The following is a 12,896-nucleotide window of genomic DNA, read 5'->3' as shown; positions in this document are numbered from 1 at the left end:
TGATAAAATGATAATAATATTTAAACCCTAGGATATTTCCATGAGATCAAGTTTTGAAAAAGGGAATATGCATTTAGAAGAGATTTCTATCCCAATATACCTTTCACAATCCTAATGTGTCTGGAATTGGTGGGTTCTTGGTCTGACTTCAAGAATGAAGCCGCGGACCCTCGCAGTGAGTGTTACAGTTCTTAAAGGCGGCGTGTCCGGAGTTTGCCCCTTCTGATATTCAGATGTGTTCGGAGTTTCTTCCTTCTGGTGGGTTCGTGGTCTCGCTGGCTCAGGAGTGAAGCTGCAGACCTTCGCGGTGAGTGTTACAGCTCTTAAGGTGGCGCGTCTGGAGTTGTTCGTTCCTCCCGGGGGGCTCGTGGTCTCGCTGGCTTCAGGAGTGAAGCTGCAGACCTTCGCGGTGAGTGTTACAGCTCATAAAGGCAGTGTGGACCCAGAGTGAGCAGCAGCAAGATTTATTGCAAAGAGCAAAAGAACAAAGCTTCCACAGCGTGAAAAGGGACCGGAGCGGGTTGCCACTGCTGGCTGGGGCAGCCTGCTTTTATTCTCTTATCTGGCCCCACCCACATCCTGCTGATTGGTAGAGCCTGGTAGAGCCGAGTAGTCTGTTTTGACAGGGCACTGATTGGTGCGTTTACAATCCCTGAGCTAGACACAAAGGTTCTCCACCTCCCCACCAGATTAGCTAGATACAGAGTGTCCACACAAAGGTTCTCCAAGGCCCCTCCAGAATAGCTAGATACAGAGTGGACTGGTGCATTCACAAACCCTGAGCTAGACACAGGGTGCTGATTGGTGTGTTTACAAACCTTGAGCTAGATACAGAGTGCCGATTGGTGTATTTACAATTCCTGAGCTAGACATGAAGATTCTCCACGTCCCCACCAGACTCAGGAGCCCAGCTGGCTTCACCCAGTGGATCCCGCACCGGGGGCTGCAGGTGGAGTTGCCTGCCAGTCCCGCGCCGTGCGCCCGCACTCCTCAGCCCTTGGGTGGTCGATGGGACTGGGCGCCGTGGAGCAGGGGGCGGCGCTCATCGGCTCGGGCCGCACAGGAGCCCACGGAGGGGGTGGGAGGCTCAGGCATGGCGGGCTGCAGGTCCCTAGCCCTGCCCCGCGGGAAGGCAGCTAAGGCCCGGCGAGAAATCGAGGGCAGCGCCGCTGGGCTGGCGCTGCTGGGGGACCCAGCACACCCTCCGCAGCCGCTGGCCCGGGTGCTAAGCCCCTCATTGCCCGGGCCAGCAGGGCCGGCCGCCTGCTCCGAGTGCAGGGCCCGCCAAGCCCACGCCCACCGGGAACTCCAGCTGGCCCGCAAGCGCCGCGCGCAGCCCGGGTTCCCGCTCGCGCCTCTCCCTCCACACCTCCCTGCAAGCTGAGGGAGACGGCTCCGGTCTTGGCCAGCCCAGAAAGGGGCTCCCACAGTGCAGCAGTGGGCTGAAGGACTCCTCAAGTGCCGCCAAAGTGGGAGCCCAGGCAGAGGAGGCGCCGAGAGCGAGCGAAGGCTGTGAGGACTGCCAGCACGCTGTCACCTCTCACTAATGTGTGATAATATGCGTCTAAATTGTTTCTATTACATATTGTCAGAGGCAAAAGTAAAATATTCTTTTGAGACAATCTGTTAATAAGAGCAAAAATATATTAATTATAACCATTTATGGAGTGCTTATAAATAAAAAAACTAAAACTACAATAATGTTATTAATTTATTAGGAAGAGTGGACACCTGAATTTGAACTAGTTATAAAATGTAAGAAAACACTGGAGGGGGAAGAAATTGATTTTTTTAATTGTTCCTGAACATTAAGAGTGACACACACATCATGTTGCATTTTAGAGAAATGTTCTTTTTCCTCATATCTGTAGAAATATTCATGCTTTTACTTGAACAAAAATTAGAACTTCTCCCAAAGCTGTTCATTATCATCCACAATGAAAAGAATTAATGACAAGGAATTAGGAGAACCAGCTAATCAAAAGAAAAATGTGTTTTCTCCCCATGTCTCAAGTGCAATTATCATTCCATCAAATTCACCTGAAAATTCCCTGGGATGCTTTAAAACAAGAGCCATTTGGTAGTTCTCAGTACTCCTATGTACTAAGAACAGCATCCTAGCTTTAGCGACTGCTAATTCTACAACAATTTAGAGCTAGAAATCAATCTCTCTGCTTTTGAAACACTAGCACCTGTCTACTTGCGGTGAGATACAGCCCCAATTACTAAACTTAGTGTTACCCCAAATAATGGACCTCGCTTCACTTTTATCATCATGCAGACTAATGGTTTTAAATTCATGTTACTATTCTGCTGACTGGGGAGACTCCTGGCAGTTTATTTTCAAGAACAGATCTTATGACCATTTTCATTAAGCTCTAAAATTACGAAGCTCTAATGGGATTAGTAATCTTAATTTGAGCCAGTGCCCTCTCTTTGTTCATTATAAGGTTATTGACAATTCTACATCTCCAACAAATTTGAACCAACTTCTGTTGTGAATATCTATGTTGTTTACATAATAAAGTCTTGGTTCAAAAAGCTTCAAATTATTCCTGTTATAGAGTGACAGTTATCTACATGTATCATTTAGAATCTGTGCTTCCTTAAGAATACTCATTAGGTTAGGCTGTAAGTGCTTTGCCTAAATACATCAAAAGGTGCTATTGATATGATTAAGAAAACATAAAGTTGAAATGAGACTGCCTGAGTTTGCATCTTGGTCGTTTTATTAGCTAGGAGGTCTTAGACAAGTTTTATAACCTCTCTGTGCCTCAGTCTCCTCATCTGTAAAGAATGGACATAAATAAACATGTAAGCACTTGGGATAGTGCCTGGCAAGCAGTAAGGAGATGTAAGTGTGAGCTATTATTATTTGTCATTTATACCTTTAAAATGTCTTCAGGATCTAGCCACAGCTCACCACCCCATTGCTGTTCTGCTAGCCCACGTCCCTCTCATCTCACACCTACATTATTACAATAATTAGTCTCCCTGTTTTGGTCTTTGCTTGCTGGATAGCTTACTTCGACAAAACAATCAAGGCAATCCTGTAAAAATGCCAATGGACTCATGTCATCTGTCATCTGCGTGCTCAGAATTATCCAATTACTCTCCACTTAACAAGAGTAAAAGCCCGCAGTCCTTACGACGGTTCCAATGGCCCCATCGCTGAGCTTCCCCAGCTCCAGGTACCTCTCTGCCCTCACCACCTACTACATTCACTCTGCTTCAGTCACATGGAACTCCTTACGTTCCTCAAACAACCAAGACTTTCTCCCTTTACTGTAGGCCTATTGTTCCTCTCCTCTGAGTCTTGGTGGATTTACCCCAGACACTGGCATGGGGAGCGCCCTGTCTTCCAGGCCTTACTCAAATGTCACTTTCTTGGTGATCTTAAACTCAATCCCCCAATATTTTGTCTCCTTGCTTTATTTTTCTCCTTAGTGCTCTTTACCATCTATCATATTATTACTTAGCGACTATTTTCCCCCGTCTACCCATAAATGTCTAAGCTTCCCAGTAACATATATTTTTGTCTGTATTGTTAATTGCTATCTTCCCAGCACCTAAAGTAGAGCTAAATAAATATGTTTAATAAATAATTGTAGGAACAGTGAAGGGATAGATGAATAAATGAATGAATGAATGAGTCAATAAAACCAAGAATAAAGTTACTGAGACATTCTGCAAGTCATGCCTCTCAGACCTTTTGTGGCCTTCATCTTGATAAATCGTATTTGTGTAAATTTAGTGTAAAGCCATTATCCTAAGTGAATTAAGTCAGAAACAGAAAATCAAATACTGCATGTTCTCACTTATAAGTAGGAGCTAAACACTGGGTACTCATGGACATAAAGATCACTGTGAGTGAAATTGGGGACTTGCAGAGGAGAAGTGGGGAGCAAGGGTTAAAAAGGGTACTATGCTCAGTACCTGGGTGACCTGGATAAATCGTACCCCAAACCTCAGCATTACACAATATACCCATGTAACAAAACTACACATGTACTCCTGAATCTAAAATAAAAGTTGAAATTATTATAAGAAAGTAGAGGCTGGGCACGGTGGTTCACGCCTGTAATCCCAGCACTTTGGGAGGCTGAGGCAGGTGGATCACGAGGTCAGAAGTTCGAGAACAGCCTGACCAACATGATGAAACCTCATCTCTACTAAAAATACAAAAAAATTAGCTGAGTCTGGTGGTGTGCACCTGTACTCCCAGATTCTCAGGAGGCTGAGGCAGGAGAATCGCCTGAACCTGGGAGGTGGAGGTTTCAGTGAGCCGAGATTGCGCCATTGCACTCCAGCCTAGGCAACAGAGTGAGACTCCGTCTCAAAAAAAAAAAAAAAAAGAAAAAGAAAAAATAGAGAGCATGTGTTGTATATTTCAAATAACGAGAAGAGAGGACTTGAAATGTTTTTATCACATAGAAATAATAAATACTCAAGGTTTTGAGTAGCCTATATACTCTGACTTGATTATTGCACATATTATGCATGAAACAAAATATCACACGTACCTCATAAATATGTACAAACATGATGTATGAATTTTTTAAAAGTGAAGCAGGTATAAAGAAAAGTAGAGAGCAAACTAAGAGGTTTAACCCATGACAAATAGAAGTTCCAGAAAGTAAAAAGAGGAAAGGGAATGGAGAAATGATTAGAGAAATAATATAAGAACATATCCCAGAGGAGATTTGAAAACTTACAATGGTAAATGTTACTGACACTTTCATTGTCACTATTTTAGCTAAAGTTTTATAAGAATTAGGAGAACACAGTAAAGCGTAAAAAGGGGATGTGGAGAGAGAATGGAAAAGGTACTGAGTGTGGGATAAAGGTTTTAGGACTGTCTGCTAAAGCAGTGATTCACAACTAGCATACTTAAATGAATAGAAAATAATGGTATTGCCTCATCCAACTGCCAAATCAATTCAACTATGAATGTTTGTCGTTTTTTTCTTTTTTAATAAGAATTAACAAGGTAAACTTATTTTAAATAGGGGATTGCCCTTCCCTAAAACAGTATTTTTCCTGATGGTAGAATTAACATACATGTATGATAGAATATTTACTTAAATGTAAAGAGGAAAACAGTAATCACTCATAATTTTTCCAACCAGAAATAAATACCATTCCTAACATTTCAGTTATTCAGTATTTTTCTACACATATTAAAAAACACAATTTGGATTTGGAACATATAAACTGTTTTCTGATTTGCTTATTTTACTCATATTCTGAGCATTTCCATGTGATTAATCATGTATTAATGAGTTTCATATGCATTATTTATTTTTCCAAAATACTTATTTTGGTTCCAATTTTTTACTATAATAAGTAACACTATTATCATAATCATTGTTCAATCCTCTGACCAGAAAGAATAATATGTAAATTCCGAGAAATAGAATTATTAGATAAAACATTCAAAATTTTGATTTTTTTGTTTCTATTTTTGATTTCTTCTTTTTTGAAATATCCAGGAAACAAGTGTACTTCTATTCATTTCTGGGAGAAATTGTATTTTCTAACAGTTTCCAAAACATCTCTATAAAACAATTGTCTTTAAATAAATGTACTTTATAGGCTTTGCTGCTCAAGTCATTCATTAAAACAAAGCATTGACTATGGGCCTTGTGATCAACAAATAATAGAGTGAATTTTTACTAGCAACAACAGAAAAAACTGAACTATATGAATGTATAATTATATTTTATATGTATAATTATATACACAATTATTTATTATGTCTATATTTTTACACATATAATTATATTTTATGTCACACCTGTAATTTGTGTTAGTGTTTGTGTAATATACCCACATTTAGTGTGATTAACTATTGTGATTGCTATGTAAATATTGCTTCACAATCAGATAAAAGCATGAAATAAACGATATGCTTACAGAAAGATTAAAAAATTAATTTACTGTAAAGTAACCCTGAAGGCAGGAAATTTCTCATGTGTGACTTTCTCTATTTTTTAAATAAAAGGAACTGCAACTTGCCACATTTATAGAAACATTGGGCAGCTTCTTAAAGTTAAAACATTTTTAAAATTTTTAAATTTAAAAGTTTTTAAAGTTTCTTAAAGTTAAACATATATTTACCAAATGAATCACCCTTAAGAGAGAAAAAGTGATATTCATACAGAAACCTGTATGCAAATGTTTATGGCAAGTGTTATTCATTATGGCCATAAACTGGAACAAATCCAGATGTCTTTTAACTTTTGAATGAATAAACACACTGTGGTACATCCATAAAATTGAATCTTATTCATCAATAAGAAGGAATAAACTACTAATTGACACAACAGGGATGAATCTTAAATGAGTTTGCTAAGGTGAAATAAGCCAGACCCAAATGCTACAAATTATATGACTCTACTTATATGACCTTCTATTTAAAACAAACAAACAGAAAACAAAAACAAAAACAAAAAAACAATAGGGACAGAAAGTAAGTCGGTGGTGACTGTTAAGGGTAGGGATCACAGGAGGGGATGACTTCAAAGGTGCAGAACAAGTGAATTTTGGAGATAATGGGACCATTCTGCCATGACTGAGGGGTGAGGATGGATGCATAACTCTATGCATTTGTCAAAACCCATGGAACTATAAACCACAAATAATGAATTTTACTACATGCAAATTAAAAAAAAAAAAAAAAACCTCAACCCTGATTTGCAGTGGGGGTGGAGGTTGGGGACTCAAATAATACATAAATTGCAGCAAATGACCCTAACTGTATTACTGAATGACATAGCCACACTGAAGGGAGTGAGGAGAAAAGATATGCCCTACCTTCAGAAAATAATATTTTGACTGAATATTATTAGACAAAAAGACAAGAAGACCACACACAAAACGTTCACTTTTATTAGTAAATTTGTTTCTCGCAGGGGTATAGGTTAACAATTCTGAAATTAATGTATGGGTATGCTAGGGTTAAACAATAGGGAAATATGATGTAAATGAGATCCAATTTTCTCACTGTCTAAGAAGTTACAGATGATGACAGCAGAAGGCCATAATAAACCTTGTGGTGTTGGATGGCAAACATGGGTATGGTAAGAATCAGCTTTTTAATATGTGCATATAGAGACAGACACAGAAATGAATACAAGTGTATGTTTGCATGGATTAGTAGACATACAGACATTTCCAAGCCCTCTCTGCTGAGAGAGCCCAAACTCAATGACACCCTAGTAGCTATGGGCACACTTAGTACCCAGATCTTTGTTTTTAAATATCGTTCTGCAATAACAGGAATGGGGTTCCTAGATAAATGGTTAATTCCAGCCTGGGACAGGAAAAATGCAAGATGAATTTGGAGTATCTCTTGGTGCTAAACAGTAAGGAAATGTCCAAGGAAAGAACACATGACATGTCAAAAGGGCCAGGAGCCAACATGAATAAGCTCTCAATGACCAAAGCTGGAACAATTTGAGTAACAACAAAAAAATTAATAACAATAGTACTGATTTATAACCTATAGAATACAACAAATATCGATTAGTCCATACTGACATAAATAAATTATTGAATAAATAAATTCGGGAGAAAGACTAGCTTTTCCTTACAGAAGAATTCCAATTAATAATTATGAAAGTAATAAGAGAAATAGAAAATCACCATTAGAACACCAGAACACAAATTGTTGTGAGCAAGATCCACCTCTGGATCCTAAAATTAGAGGGCAAAATTTGAAGAAAAACAGGATCTTTTTACAGTCTCAAAATATTATCTCCCAAGATGTTTATGAATTATATGGGGAAAAATCCAACAGACACCACCTTAGCCAAGTGATCAAGGTGAACATCACCAGTAACAAGAGACAAGGACATCATATGCCCCTTGATATTTTACACTGAGAAGGGTAGACTGCTTCCAAGAAATTCTTGCCAAAGATTCATAACCTTATGAAAAAATCATCAGACCAATCCAAATTGAGGATCATTCTACAAAACACCTGACCAGTACTCTTCAAATATGTCAAGGTCATGAAAGAAAAAAAATTGCATCAGATCGAAGGAGAGTAAGGAGATATGAAAACTCAATGCAATGAAGGGTACTAGATAGGTTCCTAGAGCAGAAAAGGGGCAAACATTTTTTTTAAAGATGCAATCTGAATGATGTTTATAATTGAGTTAACAGTTCGCATCCATATTAATTTCTTAGTTTTGATGAAAGTACCATGGTTATATAAGATTTAACATTAAAGTAAGCTCAGTGAAAGGTATTTGGGAAAATTCTTTGTATTATTTTTGCAATTTTTCTGTAAGTCTAAAATTATGACAAAATTAAAAATTAAGGCCAGGCACAGTGGCTCACATCTGTAATCCCAGCACTTTGGGAGGTCAAGGTGGGCGGATCACTTGAGGCCAGGAGTTCAAGACCAGCCTGGCCAACATGGCAAAACTCAGTCTCTACTAAAAATAAAAAAAATTAGGTGTGGTGGTGCACGCCTGTAATCCCAGCTACTCGGGAAGCTGAGCTTGAGAATCACTTGAACCCAGGAGGCCGCAGTTGCAGTGAGCCAAGATCATGCCACTGCACTCCAGGCCTGAGAGACAGAGTGAGACTCTGTCTCCCAAAAACAATAAAAATTTAAATTTTTAAAAGAGAATATCAGCACAACTGACGCTGTACTTTATAATTTCCTTCTCTACCTATTTCACCCGTAACCCCCTTCTCGCCTTCTCCATTGCCATCGCTGGCTGATCTGCTCTGTTCTCTTCTCATCACATATTCCACTCGCCTCCAGTGACTCACGCAATCATAAAGCTAGCAAGTGTCTTGGAGACTGTCCAGTGTCTAATGCCTTCTTATTTCAGGAAAAGATGGTGAAGGCTACAGAGATTAAATAACGTGATTAAAATCCTTTAGCTAGTGAGTGATGGCGCAAGGGTTGACCACGAAAGCCCGAGGAGAGGGGACAAAAGAGTCACGGGAAGAGTTTTCTTGTGACTTCGTGTTGTCCAGGTGCCAACCGTATGTTTTGGGACTCAGGAAACAAAGTGAAGAACTGAGTTAAATAGAATAACGTTCACCTTGGTCTATACTGAATGAAGTCTAGTTTCAATTCAGATAGGACTGATGAACGCAAGGACTTTGGGCATCTCAAAAATTTTACAGCTGTGGGGAGAGATTTTGCACCCCAGGTTGGGAACATAACTATCACAGGAGCCATCAGTGGCAGCCAAAGTAGTGTGGGGTGTTCCTCAATGCATTTGGTGTAATGGTCTGAAACAGCATACCAAAAACACTGTTTCTAAGTACGTGGAAGACACTTGCTAGGGAAATAGATGGGAAAGCTTTTTTTTTTCTTTCATAATTGAGATTTTATTGGATGTGGATCAGTACAGACACTTAAACTTGTACACAATTCTCAACATACATACCGAAAATCTAAAAAGCCATGTATTGTAATTCTTTTTTAAAGTTATTCCAGCGACTTTCCAGCTTAAAATTTGGAAGCAAATTTTCCTTAAGAGGCTATCAGTATCTTCACATGTTGATAAGCTGTTACATACATTTCACCAATTCACAACTGAATAGCATATACACTACATATTCAAATTTTTAATCTTTCACAGCATAACAAAGTTATTAGGAAAACAGGACTACCACAACCACAGATCTTACAGAGTGCACACAATTCTGACAGGGAGAAGCCAGGATCAAGGAGTGGTTTTCTTTAGAAAACAATTCTACTAAAAAACAGCAAGGGAATAGAAGTAATTTAAAATGTTCAAGACATTAAATGCAGGACTGACTTCATATTTCCATTTAATATGCTTTGTTTTATAGGATATAAAAACTAACCCCCCATCTATGGAATGTTAAGCTGACACCCGAGACAGTCAAAGCCTCCCGTAATTTAATATCCCACACTATTTTCTGGTTGTGCCAAAAAAATAAACAACCAACAAATGATTTTACCTCTAAAAAAAAAAAGCATTTACACTTAAAAAATGGGATGAGGTGGGATTCCCTCCTTCTTAAAAATGTTTCTAGAGCTACTAAAAAACTTGCATTTACAAAATAATTGATAAAAATATTCCTCTGGATTGTACAAGAAGGGAGTCAGGGACCGCTGATAAGACATGGTATACTGTATTAATCAGACTTGGTTTCTTTCTCTCCTGCTTCATCAGAGGCTGGACTCTCCTCAGTTTTCATTTCCCCGTTTTCTGCAGGTAAATCTTCTTTAGTTTCTTGGTTTGCCACTTTGGCCTGTTTTCCCTTTGCTCTCCTTTTCCCTTTTGTTTGCACATTTTTGCCTGAAGATTTATCCTTCGCTGCTGCCTTTTTCAGCTTTGCTTCCACTTTTGCAGGAGCAGGTTTAGCTGACAACCGCGCCAATCTCCTCTTGGGCTCTTCCTTGATGGTCCCTTCATGACCTTCCTCTTGGGCATCCTGGTGACGAGGAGGGTGCGTGCCAGGTGCCTGCAGGCCTCATTGCACGGAGAGCCTTCGCGAAGCTGGGTTGCCTGGCCGCTGCCGCTCCTCCCGCCGCCTGAGCTGCTGAGACCCACCAGAAAGCTACTTAAGACAACCTGTGGCCGGGTACGGTGGCTCACACCTGTAATCCCAGCACTTTGGGAGGCCGAGGCGGTGGATCACCTGAGGTCAGGAGTTCAAGACCAACCTGGCCAACATGGTGAAACCCCGTCTCTACTAAAAATACAAAAAATTAGCTGGGTGTGGTGGCAGACGCCTGTAATTCCAGCTGCTCTGGAGGCTGAGGCAGAAGAATTGCTTGAACCTGGGAGGCAGATGTTGCAATGAGCTGAGATCGTGCCATTGCACTCCAGCCTGGGCAACAAGAGTGAAACTCCATCTCAAAAAAAAAAAAAAACCTATATTGCCCCCAAAATACCAATATTAATGCCAATGTGACCTCATTTGTCCTCTTTAGCTGGTGAAGCCTGATGTGCATTTGCGGACGACGAAGAAAAAAATAAACCATGTGATAAGTATAGAATTCAAGATATGCATGAGGATTTGTATGAGTATATAGCGGGAGAAAGGCAAGGAAGCCCTGCCTGCAATCCAGGCAAGCAGAATAAAGGTTGTAAGTACAGAGAATAGACAACAGATCTGAGAAATATTTAGAGGTTAAATCCCATAGTATTTGCAATTGTAGATGACAAGGAAGAGGAAGGGCTCAAGGATGAAGGCCAGATTTCTATCTTAGGAGATGACAGAGTGGGTGATTCCACTTATAACCAACAAAACAGAAGCTTTGGAGCTTCTGAGGTGATAGTGGTGCTGAGTGTAACAGATTTAAGCAGCTGATTTTAAGGCAAGGGAACACATCAAGGTTTCTCAACCTTGCCACTATGAACATATTTGGCCACACAAGTATTTGTTGTGGGCATTATACAATATTTAGCAGCATCCTTGGCTTTAACCTATAGATGCCAGTACCAAACATCCCCCTAGATGTGACAAAACCAAAACTATCTCTAGACATCGCCAAATATTATTAGAAGAGACAGAATCTTTCACTGGTTGAAAAGCACTGAGGCAAAGAGGACTGAGAAAGAGCATTCCAGGCAGACAAAACAGTAAGAATAAAGGTATGTGACAGAAAACAGCACAGGCATTTAGGGAATAGTAAGCAGTTTCATATCACTTGCAGCATGACACCCAGTTAGAAAGAGATAAGAGAAGGGTACTGTTAGGCAAAAGCCACTCACAAAAAACCTTGAATAGCTTATTGTGCTAAATATTCACCACTTGGCCCTCCAGGTCTCTGCCACCTGCTCTGTCCCCCAGGAGACTGACGTTTGTGGGTGGCATCACAGAGAATCTCTTGCCCTTTGACCAGCAGTTAGCTCGGACCAATGGGAGGCACTGGCAAGAGATTGGAGAGTAGCAGTAGAGAGAGGTGGGGTGTTTACCCCCAAGGCTCCCTCTCTGCAGGTCTGTGATATGGCAAAAGCTACACTCCCCTAAGTTTACCACACCTTTCCACGGACACCTCCTTCTTGGTTGCAGCTCTCATTGGATTCTATCTATGCCCTTCCTTCTACACATCCCTCTTACGACCCAGTGTGGTGAAACTTGTATAATGTTGCTAGTTCCCAAGTGCCTCACTAGGCCTTTTAGTTTCTTTTTCCCTGCCAAAACCTCTGTAAATAGTTTCTTCATTAGTTTGTCTTCAGATACACCTTTATGAGTATGGCATTTGATTCTTCCCGGAAGCCTAATACAAAGCAAATACTAAGACTTTATTCTAGGGTTGATGAGAAGCCATTCAAGATTGTAAGCATAGATGTAAAAAGGCTAGTTCACCATTTTATATTTTTCATCTCAAAACTGTGAGTAGGATAGATTTCAGGGGTAAAATATTTGCTTCAGAAAAACCATTGAGCAAGATTTAGCAATAAACTAGGTAAGAGATGATGATTATCTGACCAGAATAAAGGTAGTAAATACAGAGAATAGATGACAGATGTGAGAAATGTTTAGAGATAGGCCTGGCATGGTGGCTCAGGCCTGTAATCCCAGCACTTTGGGAGGCTGAGGCAGGTAGATCACATGAGGCCAGGAGTTCGAGACCAGCCTGGTCAACACAGCAAAACCCCGTCTCTACTAAAAATATAAAAATTAGCCAGGCGTGGTGGTACACATGTGTAATCCCAGCTACTTGGTGGCTGAGGCCCGATAATTGCTTGAACCTGGGAGGCAGAGGTTGCAGTGAGGTGAGATCACGCCATTGCACCCCAGCCTGGGTGACAGAGGGAGACTTTGTCTCAAAAAAACAAAACAAAAACAAGAACAGAAGAAAAAAAAAACATGTTAAGAGGTTAAATTCAGTAGTATTGGCAATTAATAGAAGGTCAATGCCGAGGAAGAGGAAGGAAGGGCTC

At 40.3% G+C, this 12,896-nt stretch overlaps 1 protein-coding gene and 1 pseudogene across 2 annotated transcripts in view; both read right to left on the bottom strand.

Annotated features, from left to right (window-relative positions):
- CPED1 (cadherin like and PC-esterase domain containing 1) overlaps positions 1-12,896 on the bottom strand; it is a 312,286-nt gene that overhangs the window by 239,630 nt on the left and 59,760 nt on the right. The gene's annotated exons all lie outside the window — the stretch shown is intronic.
- Positions 9,430-10,703, bottom strand: LOC101137985 (non-histone chromosomal protein HMG-14-like; annotated as a pseudogene).

Source organism: Gorilla gorilla, chromosome 6, assembly GCF_029281585.2.
Source record: "Gorilla gorilla gorilla isolate KB3781 chromosome 6, NHGRI_mGorGor1-v2.1_pri, whole genome shotgun sequence".
Taxonomy (NCBI): domain Eukaryota; kingdom Metazoa; phylum Chordata; class Mammalia; order Primates; family Hominidae; genus Gorilla; species Gorilla gorilla.
The sequence above is the reverse complement of the archived record's forward strand: the minus strand, read 5'-3'. Positions and strand labels throughout refer to the sequence as shown.